Genomic DNA, 17,719 nt, shown 5'->3' on the forward strand with positions numbered 1-17,719 from the left:
ACTTGTTATAAATTAACACATGCATGTACACAAAAACTGTAATTCTTAAAAATGCTCCCTCCCCCTTTAAAAAAATCAAGGAGGTTGTGACAAGTGAGAAACTTTTGTCATGTCTATACTTCCTTCTCTGTATGTGCACATGCATGCATGAGATTGACATATGGAAAGAACAGAGTTAAAGCTTTGAGGATAGGGCCATGAGCTCACTCTAGGATTAATTATGAAGACCTAGGGCTTCTGGTTCTGCCTGTGTGTGTGCATCTAAGAAGCTATGTGTCAGCACTGCAGTAATTCAAACTGCTTACAAGCAACAGTCCTGAATGGGCTCCATTTAATCAGGTATGCTCTGTGTTCTGCTGCCTCAGTGTGCAGATCTACAGACACACGCATGCACGACCATGCACAGGCTAAATAAGCATGTTCAAGTGTGATAATCAAATTATTGTTGGTGTTTGCTTGAGGGTTACCAGGGGCCTCTCTTCAATCTTATTCCCAGTTTAGAATTAATCACTCACCAGACATCTGAGGTGTTGCTACACACACACACACACACACACACACACATGCATGCACAAACACATTCCCAGGGAGAGAGGCAGAGTTTATCATGACAACCAAGGAAGGGCAAAAGAAGGTTGAGAGACAGGAGAGAAAGGAGAATAAGAGGAGAGAGGGTTCCTCTGCATGTTAGCTTGGTCTCTATTGACCTGTAAAGCTTTGTGACTGGAACAAATGCAAATGGCGCTGACTTGCTCACACAAAATACTAAAGGGCTATTCAAATGAGCCATTGCCAACAATACAACACTGGCCTACCCATGGAGCAGCCCTCGTCTGGAGCTGGGCCTTCAAACTCAACAAAACAGGTCTATGAGTGTTTCAGTGGATGTTTGTTTAAAAAAAATTCAGCATTTTCTGCATTGATTGTTCATGTCATGACTCTCATTTAAGAATTAAACAAACTCATGCCAATGGTCAAGCCAAAGTTACTGTGTCAGGGTGTTTAACAGCATCACAGAGCCAAAATGTACTTTGGGAAATGCACTCTTTGGGAAATCTACAATTAAGTTTTCTTATAGGGGTCAGAATATTGCCACATCTAAGTAAACATAGCTTTAAACATGCTTTAGCTTCTTAGTCCTTTGAAAGATTAATTGACAAAAGAATTTCAAATGTTTTTGTTGTGAATGCAGAAAAGGCAATCCATAACTGACTAACAAACGCAACTTCTTAAGGTTGACACAATGGTCACTTGAATGTGACAAGGGAGGATCTTTAGAAGATGATGCTTGTAGTTCTACAGGTCATATAATGTCAGTCAAATAAAAATCACATTAGTAATAGCCTGACGGTGAGCTGAGGTTAATCATTTAAAAACACCATTAGGCACAAGCATTTCACTTGCTCATAAAAAAAAAAAAAAAAAAAAAAAAAAAAAACTTATGCCTATGCAACTTCTGAGATTTATTACATGCCAAACAAAAAGTTTATGTAATAAAATGTTATGCATGGCTATGTTCTCTAACAATTAAATAACTCAAGGCCACAGTTCTGCTAAAGCCGGATGATTTTATTACTACGTAAGATAATGTCACAAATTTTGACTCTGATTTATCATTATGCAAACTAAACAGTCCTAATTTGGTTTATGTCAGTGCAAATTGGTGATTTGCTGTAGTTAGGAAGAAGTTTGGATGTAACAATTCCATTATCACGCACCTAAGGAGAGCAGATGGAATAAGCTCACAGTCACACAGATTGGGTTCTTATGTTACAGCTGGACGGAGCAGAACAGAACACTTTAATTTTTCAAAGTTGCAATATTTTTAACTTGACAGTGTCTTAAAACATGGCACTCATGGTGAAAGATGCTGAAAAAATGAGCATGTTTAAATGAGTCCGTGCATGTACAACTGTAGGAGAAATGGCGGAGAATAGATGGAATAGGATCAAGCAGACAAGTAGTAGGATGATTAGAAAGGATGAGTTTGGTGACTTAGAGAGTGAAGAGAAGGATGTGAATAAATGAGTGTATGGATGTTTGCACCACATATTTCAATATACAATGTGCCTGCATTGTGCAGTGGTTATGTGTAATATTTTTTTGTTTGTTATTTTTTTTCAAATCACAGACAAAAACAATAACACGTCTTGTATAAACAGAATCTAAGTAACCATGACGAAATTTGTTACAAAATTATGACTGTAGGTTATTTTCATTGAATCATATGGAAACAAAAATGTATTCATTTTGTATTATATTACAAATATATATATTTATGCATAAAATGTACATATATCCATTCAAAAATAAAATGGAATTTTAATTAGGGTTTCGTTGGTGGCTTTTTTTCAGCAAATATTGATAAATGCCATAATTTTAGTTAATTCTACTTATTAATTATAATAGTTATTAATTATTGATTAAATTAACTATATACATGTACTGTATCTGCCCCCATTCTGATGTGTTATATAAATACATTTATTATGCAGCTACTTAAATAACTGCAAATAAATACAACTTACGAACTTAGCACATTTGTGTAAGAAACTGATTGGATGGGTCAATTACTGTATACAGTTTAGTGGTCATCATCTGAAAAAAAAAAAAAAGATTCATGAATCAAATAATTCTAAAGGAAGTCAACAACGTGGATATTCTGTTTATCACTATTTATCTGTTAATGTGTCGATCAAAGAAAGCTCTGTAGTCTGTACAGATGGGAAATGACTGCAAAGACTGGGAAGAAACCAGCCATGACAGTGTCACGCTGGTCATGTTTATGCCACACATTAGGCCTACAAAAAAAATTTGGTCTTTAAGCTTGTGTAAGCATGAGACTCTTTGCTAGAGATGAGAAAAATTTCTGCAAAAATGGCATAAAGTACTAACAGAGGGAGCATCAGAACACGCAAGAAAACATCTGGATGACACCTGTAAACGGCACATGACCTTTGATTATATCCACACTGCAGGAGACAAGGAAATGGGTCTAATGTGTGAAAGAGACCGTTAGATGATTGAGTGATAAAGTGCATCTTCATAAACCAGCTGTTTTAAGTTGTCATCCTCCTCTCTCTTTTCTCCACTGCACAATGCAGGCACATTGTTTATTGAAATATGTGGTGCAAACATCCTAAATGGGGCTCGCAAATTCCTAATCCGCTGGCAGATATTCTTCAGATTTTGGTATAAATAAATTTAAGTAGCCCGAAAAAAAAGAAAAAAAACATTGGCTGAACTTTACTGTGGACAAATCAGCATGATTTGAAGTCAAAAAAGAAGGGGTGCAAGAGATTAAAAAAACCACGGCTCAGATCATATTGCATTATCATATCAGATTTTGAATAACAGATCGGGTCATTTTGCAGATCAGCAAAAAAATATGGTTATTATTTAAATAATAGAATACTTCTTTGGCTCCACAGAAAAAACTAGTGGCATATAGGGATATAACGATTCACTCAACTCACGATGCGATGTGATACATGATACTGATTTCACGATAAAATTTTCTCTCGATTTTTCTTTTTAAGAAAATGAGATTTAAGACAAATTATAAATGAAAAGGTAACCTTTTATTATTTCTCCAACGAAATGCTGCACAAATCCCAAATCAAATAATTAAATAATACAAATAAAATAAATGGCTTCATATAAACGAACTAATGCTTTGGCTGTGCTTTTTCTATTTAAAATCAGAGGCAACCACTGTGTTTTAATCACGATCCAAACAATATACTAAATAAATGTTAATTCGATTATAATTCGATTGTATAATTAAATATTGAAGCAAAAACAGAATGGTCTGATTTTAGCTTTGTGAACAACATGCAAATGACAAACTCTGACAGCAGGTGATGCTTATGGAACAGCAGGTATTTATAGGTTGCTGCCACTTTAAGACAGAATGCACATATCCACATGTTGTCACGCTTTATATGTTACCCTTGGGAGATATCATCAGGAAACATGGTGTTAGCTTTCACTGTTATGCTGATGATTCTCAGCTCTATATTTCTTCGCGGCCCGCTGAAACACACCAATCTGAAAAACTAATGGAATGCATAGTCAATATAAAAAAATGGATGACAAGTAATTTCTTACTGCTAAATTCTGAAAAAACAGAGGTGTTAATTATAGGACCTAAAAACTCTGCTTGTAATAACTAAGAACACTGTCTAAAGGCGGGCGTACACGGTGCAAATTCGGATGGTCGGAAGATCGTATGTCAACGCACACGGCACGAGTGAGTTTATCTGAAAATCGAACGGGCGACATGATATACGACACGATTTTACAACCTGCGAATTCCAGAAGCAATTGCACGAAGTTGATAGACGCGTTCGACTTGAAGCAGCGCTGCACGCACAGAAGGATCACTGTATAAAATTACCGCGCCTAATATAACTGCTCTCCCTCTCTCATAACTGCAAATAAAATATTGATACGAGCCTTGACTGTTATACACGTACAGGTTATTTTTCAGCAATAGGAAACCGGGACGTTTGGTTACCCTGTGTGTGTGTTCTTCTATATGTTTTATAAATATCTGAAATGGGTATTAAAATGTAAACATGGTTTGTGAGGACAATTACTGTGCCCTCGTAAACCAAATGGCTTTAAAAAATACTATACGGTGTTTAATAGAAATTTTAAACATGCATTTTTCGTGATGGATAGAGGTAGTGTATGGGGATATACAGTATAGAATCCCGTTACGTCTACGGAGAGTTCCTGTAAACTACATATGTGTGTGTGTGAGAGAGAGAGAGCGAGAGAGAACTAAAAAGGCATTAGAATACGTTGCTAGAAACATCATATAGCGCTCGCTGTTCCTGACAGACTTCAGCTGCCGTCCTTGTCTTTCTTCTTCTGTGGTTTTCCTAGTTCGTGATTGGTCAACTTCAGATAAATCAACAAATCGGCTCGTTCAACAGCACAAATGGCACGAATTCAAACCGATAGCTCACAAACTTTTTAGACATGTTTAAAAATGATCGGGAGGTCGGGAAGTGCTCGTAAGCCACTCTGCTCGGCTCGTAATTCATCGCAAATGATACGAGCCGCGACCATACGAGAATACGCAATTTCCACACGATTGAAAAAAATCGCATGCAAACTCGTACGTCAGCAAAAATCGCACCATGTACACCCGCCTTAAGACTTGATGGTTGCTCTGTCAATTCTTCGTCATCAGTTAGGAACTAGGTGTGCTATTTGATCACAATCTTTCCTTAGAAAGCCATGTTTCTAGCATCTGTAAAACTGCATTTTCCATCTCAAAAATATATCTAAATCACGGCTTATGTTCTCAATGTCAAATGCAGAAATGTTAATCCATGCATTTATGACCTCAAGGTTATTGTAGATTATTAGATTATTGTAATGCTTTATTGGGTGGTTGTTCTGCACGCTTAGTAAACAAGCTACTGCTAGTCCAAAATGCAGCAGCAAGAGTTCTTACTAGAACCAGGAAGTATGACCATATCAAACATCGTATAGATTTTAAAATATTGCTTATTACTTATAAAGCCCTGAATGGTTTAGCACCTCAGTATTTGAATGAGCTCCTTTTACATTATAATCCTCTACGTCTGCTATGTTCTCAAACCTCAGACAATTTGATAATACCTAGAATATCAAAATCAACTGCGGGCGGCAGGTCCTTTTCCTATTTGGCGCCTAAACTCTGGAATAACCTACCAAACATTGTTCGGGAGGCAGACACACCCTTGCAGTTTAAATCTAGATTAAAGACCCATCTCTTTAACTTGGCTTACACATAACACACTAATATGCTATTAATGTCCAAATCCGCTAAAGGATTTTTAGGCTGCATTAATTAGGTAAACCGGAACCGGAAACACTTCCCATAACACCCGATGTACTTGCTACATCATTAGAAGAATGGCATCTACGCTAATATTTGTCTGTTTCTCTCTTATTCCGAGGTCACCGTAGCCACCAGATCCAGTCTGTATCCAGATCAGAGGGTCACTGCAGTCGCCCGGATCCAGTACATATCCAGACCAGATGGTGGATCAGCACCTAGAAAGGACCTCTACATCCCTGAAAGACAGCGGAGACCAGGACAACTGGAGCCCAGATACAGATCCCCTGTAAAGACTTTGTCTCAGAGGACCACCAGGACAAGACCACAGGAAACAGATGATTCTTCTGCACAATCTGACTTTGCTGCAGCCTGCAATTGAACTACTTGTTGCGTTTGGTCAGAGGAGAACTGGCCCCCCAAGTCACCTTTATTTATATAGCGCTTTAAACAAAATACATTGCGTCAAAGCAACTGAGCAACATTCATTTGGAAAACAGTTTCAATAATGCAAAATGATAGTTAAAGGCAGTTCATCATTGAATTCAGTGATGTCATCTCTGTTCAGTTTAAATAGTGTCTGTGCATTCATTTGCAATCAAGTCAGCGATATCGCTGTAGATGAAGTGACCCCAACTAAGCAAGCCAGAGGCGACAGAGGCAAGGAACCGAAACTCCAAAGGTGACAGAATGGAGAAAAAAACCTTGGGAGAAACCAGGCTCAGTTGGGGCAGTTCTCCTTTGACCAGACGAAACCAGCAGTTCAATTGCAGGCTGCAGCAAAGTCAGATTGTGCAGAAGAATCATCAGTTTCCTGTGGTCTTGTCCTGGTGGTCGTCTGAGACAAGGTCTTTACAGGGGATATGTATCTGGATACTTTTCTGATTGCTTACAAAGTCTTTCTGATTGCTTACAAAGTCTTGAGTAAATAAAATTATTTGTAAGGTACTGGGATGTTTGGCAAAAGTAAAGACAGAAAGACTAAATGTTTTCATTCGTGTCATGCTAATTTTACGCACTTGAAAATCCATGTAAAAATCAACATGTCAACCAACCTACACAGTGATGAACAGATTTAGAGAAAGACAGTCATAAAGAAGCCAAAAACCAACCCTGCAGATCAGACAACTTCACCGATAAGATAAATCATGTTTGATCAGTGTGGTTATGCACACTGAAGTGATCATTTTCAGACAATCTGTATACCGCGAACCTTTCATCCCAAATCTGCCTCTAATTTCAGTCAAACTGATGCAATGGGAGACTAACAGGTCAATCCTCATTATTTTTCTGCTCTGCCCACCATAGAAATAAGCTCTCAAAGACGTGCCCTAGATCTGAACAACCCCACTGTCTGATGAAAGATTTGATCTGCGTAAGAAGTTCTGAATATGTAATCAAGTATCAGAACATTTAGAATTAGGCAATATGTATCATGTACATTCTAGTTGGGAAAGGACATATCTAGAATACCTGATATCTTCTTACTTCACCAAATGATCAACATGAAATGGAAGATGAACAGAGAGGCCTCCCACACAGAATTCACATTTCAAAGAGACCACACGAATACTGCAAGCCTGCAGACTGGCTGCAGTATGCATTAAAGACGATGATTATACAAAATCTTTAAATACCGTAAAATAATTACGTATTATTGTAATATAAACTTTCTAACATTTAAGTAAAATTTAAATGTGTCCAGTACATCCAGATCAATTCAACAAAACAGTTTAAAATATGCCTATTTTTAAGCCAATAAAAATGTATTTAATTAATAATAAATATGATTTCCTTTACAAAACTGGCTTATTCTGGCATGGAGTGGTGCTGCAAGGGTGTGCTGTTGGTCACTTCAGTTTGTCAAATTGTTTCTCACCTGCGTGGTCCTGCAACACACATGTCTGTCAGTGTCATCCAAAATCCCCGAACCTGTGAACAACAAATCATAGTCTATAAGCATTCACTACAACTCAGTGAAAGGCACAAATGCTTCATATGTGCTGTGCATATGAATCCAAAACTGTTGTGAACAGCACAGCATTTTCATGGGTCACGACCCGGCTCAGTTGAGCCTGGAATGTAAAACCGAACCAAAGGAAGCAGAAAAGAACCCTGCAGGGGATTGTTTCATTTGCTCACAGGATTCATTAAGTCATTTTTGACTCGGGATCTCAGCTTCTGCTCACTGTAAGCCCAAAAAATAGATGTTTTCTTGGCAGGAGCAAAAAAACCTAAGTTCAGCCAAAACAGACAATACAGCAGTATAAGGAGCTAAAACACATGCCAGATTGCAGAAGGGCGATTCAGAGCTTAGGCCCTGGCTTTCTCCCCCTCTCTAGAACGATCCGCAGTGGAAAGAAAAGCCTTTTCCCTGTCCTCAAATGAACTCAAACATGAGCTTCCTGTTAGACCCTGGGAGGAAACACCCAGCACATCGACCTCACAGTAACAGAGGAAGGCCTTCACTGCCGAATTCTTCTCTGCCTGCGAAATTGGGTCAAGCACTTATGAGCTCCTTGCTCATACCCACAAGTTCCCTCTCTGAACTGAACGCACACACACCGACACACATAAATCACATGCATGACCTCAGTTACCCATGCACATGTGCTCACAAAATGCGTCACCTGACATCTCCCTGCATGACAGGTAAAACACAACCCCGTGGCTGCAGAATGTGTGTCAGTCTGATTGTCCTCTGCTGCACTTGGAATCTGAGCAGCTTAGGCACGTCCCCCTGTGCTCTATAATGTTCCCGACTCCTGTCGGACACGCATTGCTCCAATGGCTCTTCCTCACATCTGTGCAACCTCTTAGTGCCAGCTTCAGACAGGCTATACAGGCTAAAAACTCAGGACACGCCCCTGACCTCAGCTGACACTACAGGCCACTCAAATCATCCGGCCGCTTGTATCCGAGAGCCACACAAAAGCGAGGACTGATTGTGTGAATGTGTCATGTTAGACGAGGCGCCTCCCCTCCCCTGTGGTGATTGCATTTTAAATTTAAAATGATGTATGCTTTTTTCGAAGGGTTAACCGAGGTAAACCGGCTTGGATTCAGGCCAGTGACGAGACAGATAAATTTATGACACTGCTGGCGCATATGATTGTTCGCCTTTTTGTAATATTGAAGGGATTGGTAGGCTTTGCTCAATTTAAGCAAAGTCTTTGCAAAAGATGGCGGCAATGTGTCGTCGTCATTATCAAATCCTTTCAAAAGGCCAAGTGAAACACTCCGATTATAGCACCGAGTCCAGGTCATGTTGACACATTACATGTTTGGCCTTCTGTCTCTGCTGACAAGCAGCAAGAGAAAAAGGGGAGAGCGCACTGAAAAACTTGAGGCTGATCTCAAAAGCAGAGGAGGGATGGAGGGGAAAAAAAGGCTGAGAGAAAAAGAATATGACAATACCATACGCCAAATTTCTGTCATCTGTTGCAAAGAGTTTGGGGAGACATTCCTGTGGGATTGACAGTTTGGCGTGGCTGTAGCACCAGGGGCTAGTCATGGAAAGACACTTCCAGCGTGCACACACACTTTACGAACTCAGCAAGACCTACGGAATGCAATCTGGCCTCGGTCGTGCGCTCTCAGCATCGGCCTGGCCTGAGCCTTCCTGCCTTGGGTTACGTAGCTCTGTGTTCAACGGCGGTTTGGTTATTTCCCCGACAGGAGATGTAAATGAAAAGATATTTTTGGCAAGATAACTCCAGTGCTGAGTGACAACATTAAGACAACTGGAAACAGATTGCTGGAATGACTGATGACCTTTTCCTTTTCTTTTCTTTTCTTTTTCAGTTGTTTTTTGAAGTGATTACCTCATCTGCATTCTGAATATCTCCTTCGGTCTCAAAAGGTGTATGGCTAAAAAAGTGAATGTGGAAAAAATTTAAATATACAGGCCCTTCAAAATAATGAATGCTGTTGTTTACAGTGAGTGTTGGGGTCACATTAAGAGGCACACATATGTAAAACATCTGACTGAGGTTTTATGTAAAACCTCAGAAATACCTAAAACTAGTTTTAGAGGTTATTTCTATTTATTCAAAATGCAAACAAGCAATGTTAAGGACAACTAAAGCACATCAGAATTTCTCTAATGCACTTGGTCTGCCAAAACTACCACTGACAACAAATTCAAAACACATTTTACAAATGGAGAAATAAATCTGGCGGTGATAAAATTGTGCTTTCAAAATATATTTAAAGTTGTTTATGTTCCTACTGAGTAAAAAAAAAAAGTTTGTGCTTATTTCAGTTTAGCAACTGATTCCCAGACGAAAATTAGAGCATAAGCAGGCCAAATTAGCCTAGGTTAGTAATCGCATAATCAGCATAACGAATCTCAAAGGATTTAGTTAACATATAGCATGTGTGTGTAACACACAGAGCGGTCAACAACCAGAAGTAAAGCCTCAGAGACACATAATGAGATGTACAAATCATTGTACTTTCAAATCTAATAATAATACATTATAAAACACATATGCACAATAAAGCATGATGCGCGCATGAAACTATAGTTTACATTATTCAATAGGCTTCATCATTCAACATCTCTCTGATGTACTTGCACAAAACATCTCACTTTCGGCATATAACAGCAGATAATCACATAAAATTACTTTTGGTTACTCTGAAAAAAATGATAATCAAGATAAAGTCATACCAGATAAAAGGAGGACGTACATTCCATCTCTGGGTTGAGTCCGAAAGAGATTTTCGCCATTTCAAGCCCCACTGCAACACAGACAGAAACACACACACACACACACACACAGTCTTACATTTCAGAAAGAGCTATATTCTCACTGGCTGTAAAAAAAAATAAATAACATCTACAACAATAACATCATGCAGAGAAATAAAACCTTTGTAAAATAACTTGCATGTATTTCGATAAGTGCATTATCATCAACTCTAAAAGGTGTATATTGTCTGAGGACTTTGTTTATGCCAGATACAAGACAAGAAAGCCAACTAAGATATTAGAGCATGCATTCTCAGTACAAAAGAGGTCACAGAATATTTTTAGTAATAATAATATCAGTTGAGATTCATTTATTAATTTCACTATATTGAATGACACACTGTTCTACAACCTGATATAGACTGGATGAAATAGGTCTGAAAAAAATAGCCCGGCAAGAATATTTTAGAGAGCAACCCCGTTTATGAAATACACACCTTAGATTTATTTTTCTTTTAAATGAGAAGACCATAGCAGTCTCTTGGTGCCTTTAGTAAGAGAGAAGAATCTACACAAACCCAAAGAAGAGAGCAGCACGATCGATTTTTTGAAAAGCATGAACAAAAAGGTCTGGCCATGAGAAACTGACCTCTTTTCTATCTCTAATGTGTCTATAACTCCATTATTCTCCTCAACATGCACAAATAGAATGAGTTATTCCTCGTTTAATTCATTCGAGTGCGTGCTCGACAGATATTTTACATTTGATGCCAGGAAAATAAGCTGTGAAAACTAGGCTACAGTTCAATAATGCCCCATATGCCGGCTTCGTATGATGGGCGCATATAATTTAAAGCGTAACCGCGAAATAAAAACAAAGAAGATGAAAAAACGACCGATGGGACCAACTAAAACATGATAACGGACAACTTACATTATTCGCTTGAGTCCGCTTCTCAGCCTCGTCTGGGTCATTCGTGCTCCTTTAGCTGTCGTTAGAAACGGCCAACGGCAAAACAAACAAACAAAAGAAACTTGAAGGGAGTCGTTGGGTAAATCACGACGACCGTTTTTATTCTCCAAGTTCAGGCTGAAATGTTCTGTCGCGCGGAGGTTTACACACGACCGTTAATGCAGTATGTCTGCGAGCAAACTATCAAAACCTTCTCATCTACACACAAAAAACATGACGACACACTGCGTCTTTTAAGGGTAACGTTAGTTTGGTTTTTGTAATGATCAAGAAGAGATGTTCATCCTCCCAACAGCCAACGGACGAAAAGCCTTACACTACCGTGAACTAGATCACACAAGTTCAACTAAGGTGAACTATGATTCACACACACACACACACACACACACACACGAGAGCGCGCGCACCGACCGTTACACAAGAGCCAGACAGCAGCCGCTGACCTATAATCTAATATCAGCACAAAATAACACACGGTTTACTCTTATTCACACTGGATATATAACGGTGGTGGCTGTGGGCTTTTCTTTTTTGTTAATTCACGGGCCCGTCTTGCTCGACCCGTTCTGCAGATGAACAGCTCGACGAGTCCGTTTTCAAACAGACGACAAATCTGAGGTAAAAAAAAAAAAAAAAGTAAATAAATATTAAGTTTCGAATTGAGAGGTTTGTTATGGTTGATCTAAATAACTTAAATTAAAATAAAGTAAATAAAAACGGGATTTGATAAAAATCCTTGATGTTTGATTTGTTTTATATCTGTGGAAGAGGGTTAGGAATTATATTTGCTCATTTGTTGATTCCTTAAAGCTAATAAGACATTCTAACGTTACCTGTTGCATTCTCGATTTATGTAGCTTAGTATTAATAAAATATTTTAAGTAACGTTAGTATTTAATATAAATGTCTCCATGTGAAATATTTAAAGGCGTTTAGCCATTCCATAAAGTTTTTAATAACTGTTTGTAGATGTCCAGGGTCTTGTAATCCGTCGTTTAACCCATTTAATCCCAACATTTTCCCAGCTGAGTGAGCACAAGTATTTTACTTATTGGATGGTGGATGAAATAAACCTTTTGTAAAAGAAAAAAATAATAAGAACAAAGAAAGAAAGAAAAATAATAGTATATATAGTAGCCTAGTATACCCCTCCCTGTTTAAACAGTTGCTCAAAGAAAACCAACAGAATGTTCCAAAAATAAAGATACTTTTTTCATCGCTTAATTCTTTTTCTTTCTTTTTTTTACTGTCAGGCACTGGTAATATTAATAAGATTTTTTTTTTTTTTTTTTGCTTTTACTTAATATAAAATGATAATACTTAAAAAGACAAAGTCTACAATTGTATATAAAGTTATTAAAAATTTAACCACTGATATGTTTACAATTATCATTATGATTCATAAGAGACATTTATGACAATAATATACCCTTTTTTTGCTCTTACTTTGTTTCATTTTAAAGTGATAATACTTCAAAAGACAAAGTCTACAATTGTATATATAAATTATTAAAAATGTGACCACTGATATGTTTACATTTATCATTATGATCCATAAGAGACATTTATATGACAATAATAGACCCTTTAAATATTATATGTTTCAATTATGCTAGATGTCTCTGTATTACATGTTTTATAGAGCCTTGACATCATCTTTCAGAAGGGCAAACTACACTAACAATATTAAAATACACTTTTATTCGTAGTTAAAAACTAGCATTAAATGGGTTAAGTGAGAAGGACTTCAGGCAATCATGTGATATGATGTTAAACCTGTGTGTGTGTGTGTGTGTGTGTGTGTGTGTGTGCTATCAAAGGCATTTTGAAGGGCATTTTCATCAGGTTTTGGCTAACAATGTGTGATGTGAGTCATGCACTCATTCATTCATTCATTCATTCATTAAGGATGTCTACATACTAAATTGCAACATGAATATTAAGAATTTGTGTCTGGATGTTCAGAATAATTACAGAAAGTGTTAAATGTTATAACAACAACAACCACAACAACAAAACTAACTTACAATACTGTAAACTCTGTTAAGGAAATAACTATTTAGAACAGAATTCAAACAGAATTATAATTTAGCCCTATTAATGGCTCTCAGAGGCCATTAGTGTGATTTTTTTTTTTAAATTTGTGGTTCATAGTCAGGAGTAATGACCTCACAAATGTATTTCTAAAAGCAATACCTACTCATAAAAAAATTATTTTACAAAGCCACCTAAAACAGGCAGAGTACTGTTTTATCAGTCAAGTACAGATTTTTTATTTTTTATTTATTTTTATTTTTTTAAGAAATGGAGGCAAAATGGATAGGGCAGACATAACTAAAATCATTGCATCTTTTTAACATTTAAGTCAAATATTATTTCTAATACAGGATGGTGCTGACAGATAGGTTGGCTAAAGATACATTTCAGAACTAATTACCTTGCATTTTTCCCCTCTGGGCTCAGAAATCAGATATAAAACTGAAGTCATTGCTTCACTCTCTGCCAGTGGTTAAAGTAGAAGTAGAGGAACACACTTGATGAACCCAGGGTCATCCATACAGTACACACACAGCTAATCAGATTAAAGGGCCAAATTGTGTCCTATGTGTGAACGTGCGTGTTTATGTCCTACACAAAGCGGCCTCGTGGGAATTAACATGAGATGGTGGCAAGCAGATTATAACGAAAGGGTTGTTGAGTTCAAATGGCATCACATGTTCGCATGAAACTTATTCTTATTTAGTCTCCAGCATTGCATGCCTCTCATATTAAAATTAAAACCTATATGCAAGAAAAAAAAAAAAGAGAGTAGATATTAATGCCAGCAAGTGCTCCAAATTTGTAAACCAGAAAATCAAGGAGAGACTTGATTTTATGACATTTAATACACACAATTTTTAGGGCTCTGTGCCGGTTATAAATTGCTTCCTAAGGCAGCCGATTACTTTGAAAACAATTGGCTGGAACGCTTTTAGGTCAAACAGTTCAAAATGAATACACTTCCATTTATAAGATAAAGATGGTGAAATCTCACACCAGAGTCTTCATGTAACAAGTTACATGCGATCGTCTGACGCATGTCAATCCCAGAGAAACGCATCGAGAGGCCCACTCGAAGTAGAGACGTAGCTCCTGCAGAGCACCGGCTGCACCTTTTGTCTTTCAGCTAATCACAAATTCAGACCCGGCATCACTTGCATACTAAACAAGCCCAAATGCTTCGGTCACACACAAGTCAGCTCAAGAGAAGCCTGCTGCTAATTATTTTTTGTGCCCCTGACTGAAATGTGGCACTATTCAATAGAACTAAAGGGCGTAATGATCTTCAGCAGCGTTTAATGCAGAACTTTCTCCACGCCTCGCACCGCCAGTGCGTGAGTGTGTATGAGTGTACGGAGCATTGAGCCCTGGGCTGTGCTAATTTGCAATCAGACACTCTCTTTGAGTTCTGTCTGTATGCCCCCAGACAGTGTAAATGGCAGCTGAGACAAAGCTCCCATTCTCTCCGTGCAGGCCCTCATAGTTTTATTTCAGGCCAGTGCTCTCAGACAGAGGGCATTCTGGGAAAGCCAAGAGATGGCATTGGCAAAGGGGGCGGGTTGACGCTGAGAGACAGTGCGAGAGAGAAAGGCACGCTGCAATGGCCCCCTGCCTCCCTCTGTGCCTGGCGTCCATGGGCACGCTGCAGTACCACACCCACAACACTTGCACCCCGCACAGTGTGTCCCAGCGTTACGAGAACAAACCTCAATTTCATTTCTTATGTCCAGAATTATATCACGCTAATTCAGATACTAAAGAAGGAGAAAAATAATGTCATTGCCACTGAATTAAACATCTTTCGATCAATCTAGAACAGTATTTTTAGCATGGTAAGTGCAATGTTGATGCCTTTGCCTTGAATACAAACTCTAACTTTGATTTTTGATAAACTTTTTCTTTTTCGTTAAATTTATTTATCTTTTTAAATCACTTTTAAAAGGATTTTTGGATATCTATCTGTCTAGTAAGGCTATATAGTTACCGGTATATAAAATTCCATATTGTTATCTATTTATCTACTGTATTTTATGAACTTCGACTTATTTATCTAAGTTTTTTTTTTTTTTAAGAAATTATTTATATTTCACGAGGATTCATTAAATTCATAAAAAGTGACAGTAAACATGTTTCTATTGTAATATAATTCTGGGGGGAAAAAGGTACCTCAGTTTACAAAATATTAAGCAGCGCAACTGTTTTCAACATTGGCAATAATGAGGAATGTTTCTTGAGCACCAAATCAGCATATTAGATTGATTTCTGAAGGATCATGGGACACTGATGACTGGAGTAATTATTCAGAAAATTCAGCTTTGCCATCACAGAAATAATCAACATTTTAACACTAAAAAAGTGACAATATTTCATAATATTACAGTCTTACTGTATAACTGATCAAATAATTGTGGCCTTGTGGAGCATGAGAGAGACAAAAACATTACAAAATCTTACAGTAAAAAGGAAGTACTAAATTGTTGCTGAGTCATGGATTTTGGAACAAAAACACATGCCTGGGGTTTCAGTAATGCAGGTCTATTATATGAGATATCTCTACTTTGTTTTCAAGAGCCAAGACAATGCCTATCACAGCCCCACAACCCAAGGCTACAAGTGAATGATTACCGAGAAGCGAGGCTTGTCCTCAGAAAGGGGTCACAGGCTCGAAGCAACGAGAGAACGATAAAACCCAGAGCACACCTATGACTTTATCACAAAACCAGATAACATCCATAACATATTCTCAATGCTGACACTATTTCTTCACAGTAAATCAAGTGCCAAAAGTGAAAAATTGGACTATTGGCTCCACATGGCCTCTTTGTCTGAGGTGAAGTGAAAAACGGTGAGCCCAGTTAAGGCCGACAGCTGTGTGTATCACTTTACATCAAGAGTGATTTCTTCTGGTGTTGGCGCTTTGATATGCTGTCGGTTCAGCTCTTAAAACGTATGGAACCCCTTTAGCTCGACAAGCGTTCAAAATATGTTTCTTTTACAACTGCTTATTCTTAACATCAAGCAATATAATCACATGAAACAGTTCAGAATTAGTTCATATTTGCATCATCTTGGTCCGATTCCCAGAAACAGATTAACCCTAGTCCTATTCTAAACTGCATTATCGACAGTGATTCTCCATAGAAAAAACCTTTTATTCTGAGATTTGGCTTAATCTGTGCACATTTAAGACATTTATCACTACAACTGTGAGCTCCGAGGCTCTGAAAGGATTTGAAGGATTTATTTACATGTGCTCAATTGCCCTAGAGTCCTGTTTCAAACCCAAATGTGGATTTAAATTTGGTTTAAATATAAATTTTTAAGGTGGTAACCTCAGCAGGTTTAATAGGTATTAATACAAGGTATTAATACAATGCAATTTTCAGAATGACAAGAAATACACTACAGACTTTTTTGCCAACTAAATCACTTACGAAATGGAAGAAACCGAATTGGTTAAAAAGGTCAGTGAGAAAAAAGGTGATCTTATTGGCGTAATTGGCACACAACATGGTGTGATCGAGAGCTCTTTGACCTTGGTGCGGCCCTGCCTGGAAAACCTAGTGCTGGCAGCGGTGTAGTGAAGTTACTGTGTGTGCTGCCCTGTCTCTCTCTGGCTCCACATGATGACAAACAGCTATTGTCACGGCATACCACAAGAACAATTGTCTTCTTATGCCTCTCACAGAGAGTCAGAAGACAGTGGCAAAAGTTTTACAATGCAACCACAATTAAATCAGAAACCTTTCGCTCAGTGGCCTGTTATAGTGAGTCTGCGTTTTGTGTAAGGTGCTGGTCGTGGTGGCAGGGTACTGAAAGGTAAAAGGCCCTAGAGCTGACCTTTTTCTAAAGTAAGGCCCTTTAGTGTTTATAGTCTCAAGTGGAGACCCTGAACCCCTGAAAAACCATGGAAGTCAGCAATCAAAAATGGGTTAAAATCCCACCTTTTGTGGATGCTGACACCACCATCTATATTTCTTTTGTCCACCAGCTCCAGATCAGCATAAACCAGCTTGGAAATTAATGTCCAATTTGGTAGTTTCAACAGGAACAACTAAGAATTTACACTACAGAGCAGATAATTGAACTTGCTTTTGCGCCTCCCCATACACTCTCTCTCTCTCTCCCTCACACACACACACACACACACACACACATGCACTAAATGACATCA

At 38.1% G+C, this 17,719-nt stretch overlaps 1 long non-coding RNA gene across 1 annotated transcript; it reads right to left on the reverse strand.

Moving 5' to 3' along the window:
- Positions 1-6,741: 6,741 nt before the first annotated feature.
- Positions 6,742-11,862, reverse strand: LOC113063310 (uncharacterized). The gene is made up of 3 exons (XR_003278658.1): positions 11,467-11,862; positions 10,512-10,582; positions 6,742-7,768 (listed from the first exon to the last, which is right to left on the reverse strand). It is a non-coding gene; the product is annotated as an uncharacterized LOC113063310 (long non-coding RNA).
- Between the last annotated feature and the right edge of the window lie 5,857 nt (positions 11,863-17,719).

The sequence above is a fragment of the Carassius auratus genome, chromosome 4 (genome assembly GCF_003368295.1).
Source record: "Carassius auratus strain Wakin chromosome 4, ASM336829v1, whole genome shotgun sequence".
NCBI classification, from domain to species: Eukaryota; Metazoa; Chordata; class Actinopteri; order Cypriniformes; family Cyprinidae; genus Carassius; species Carassius auratus.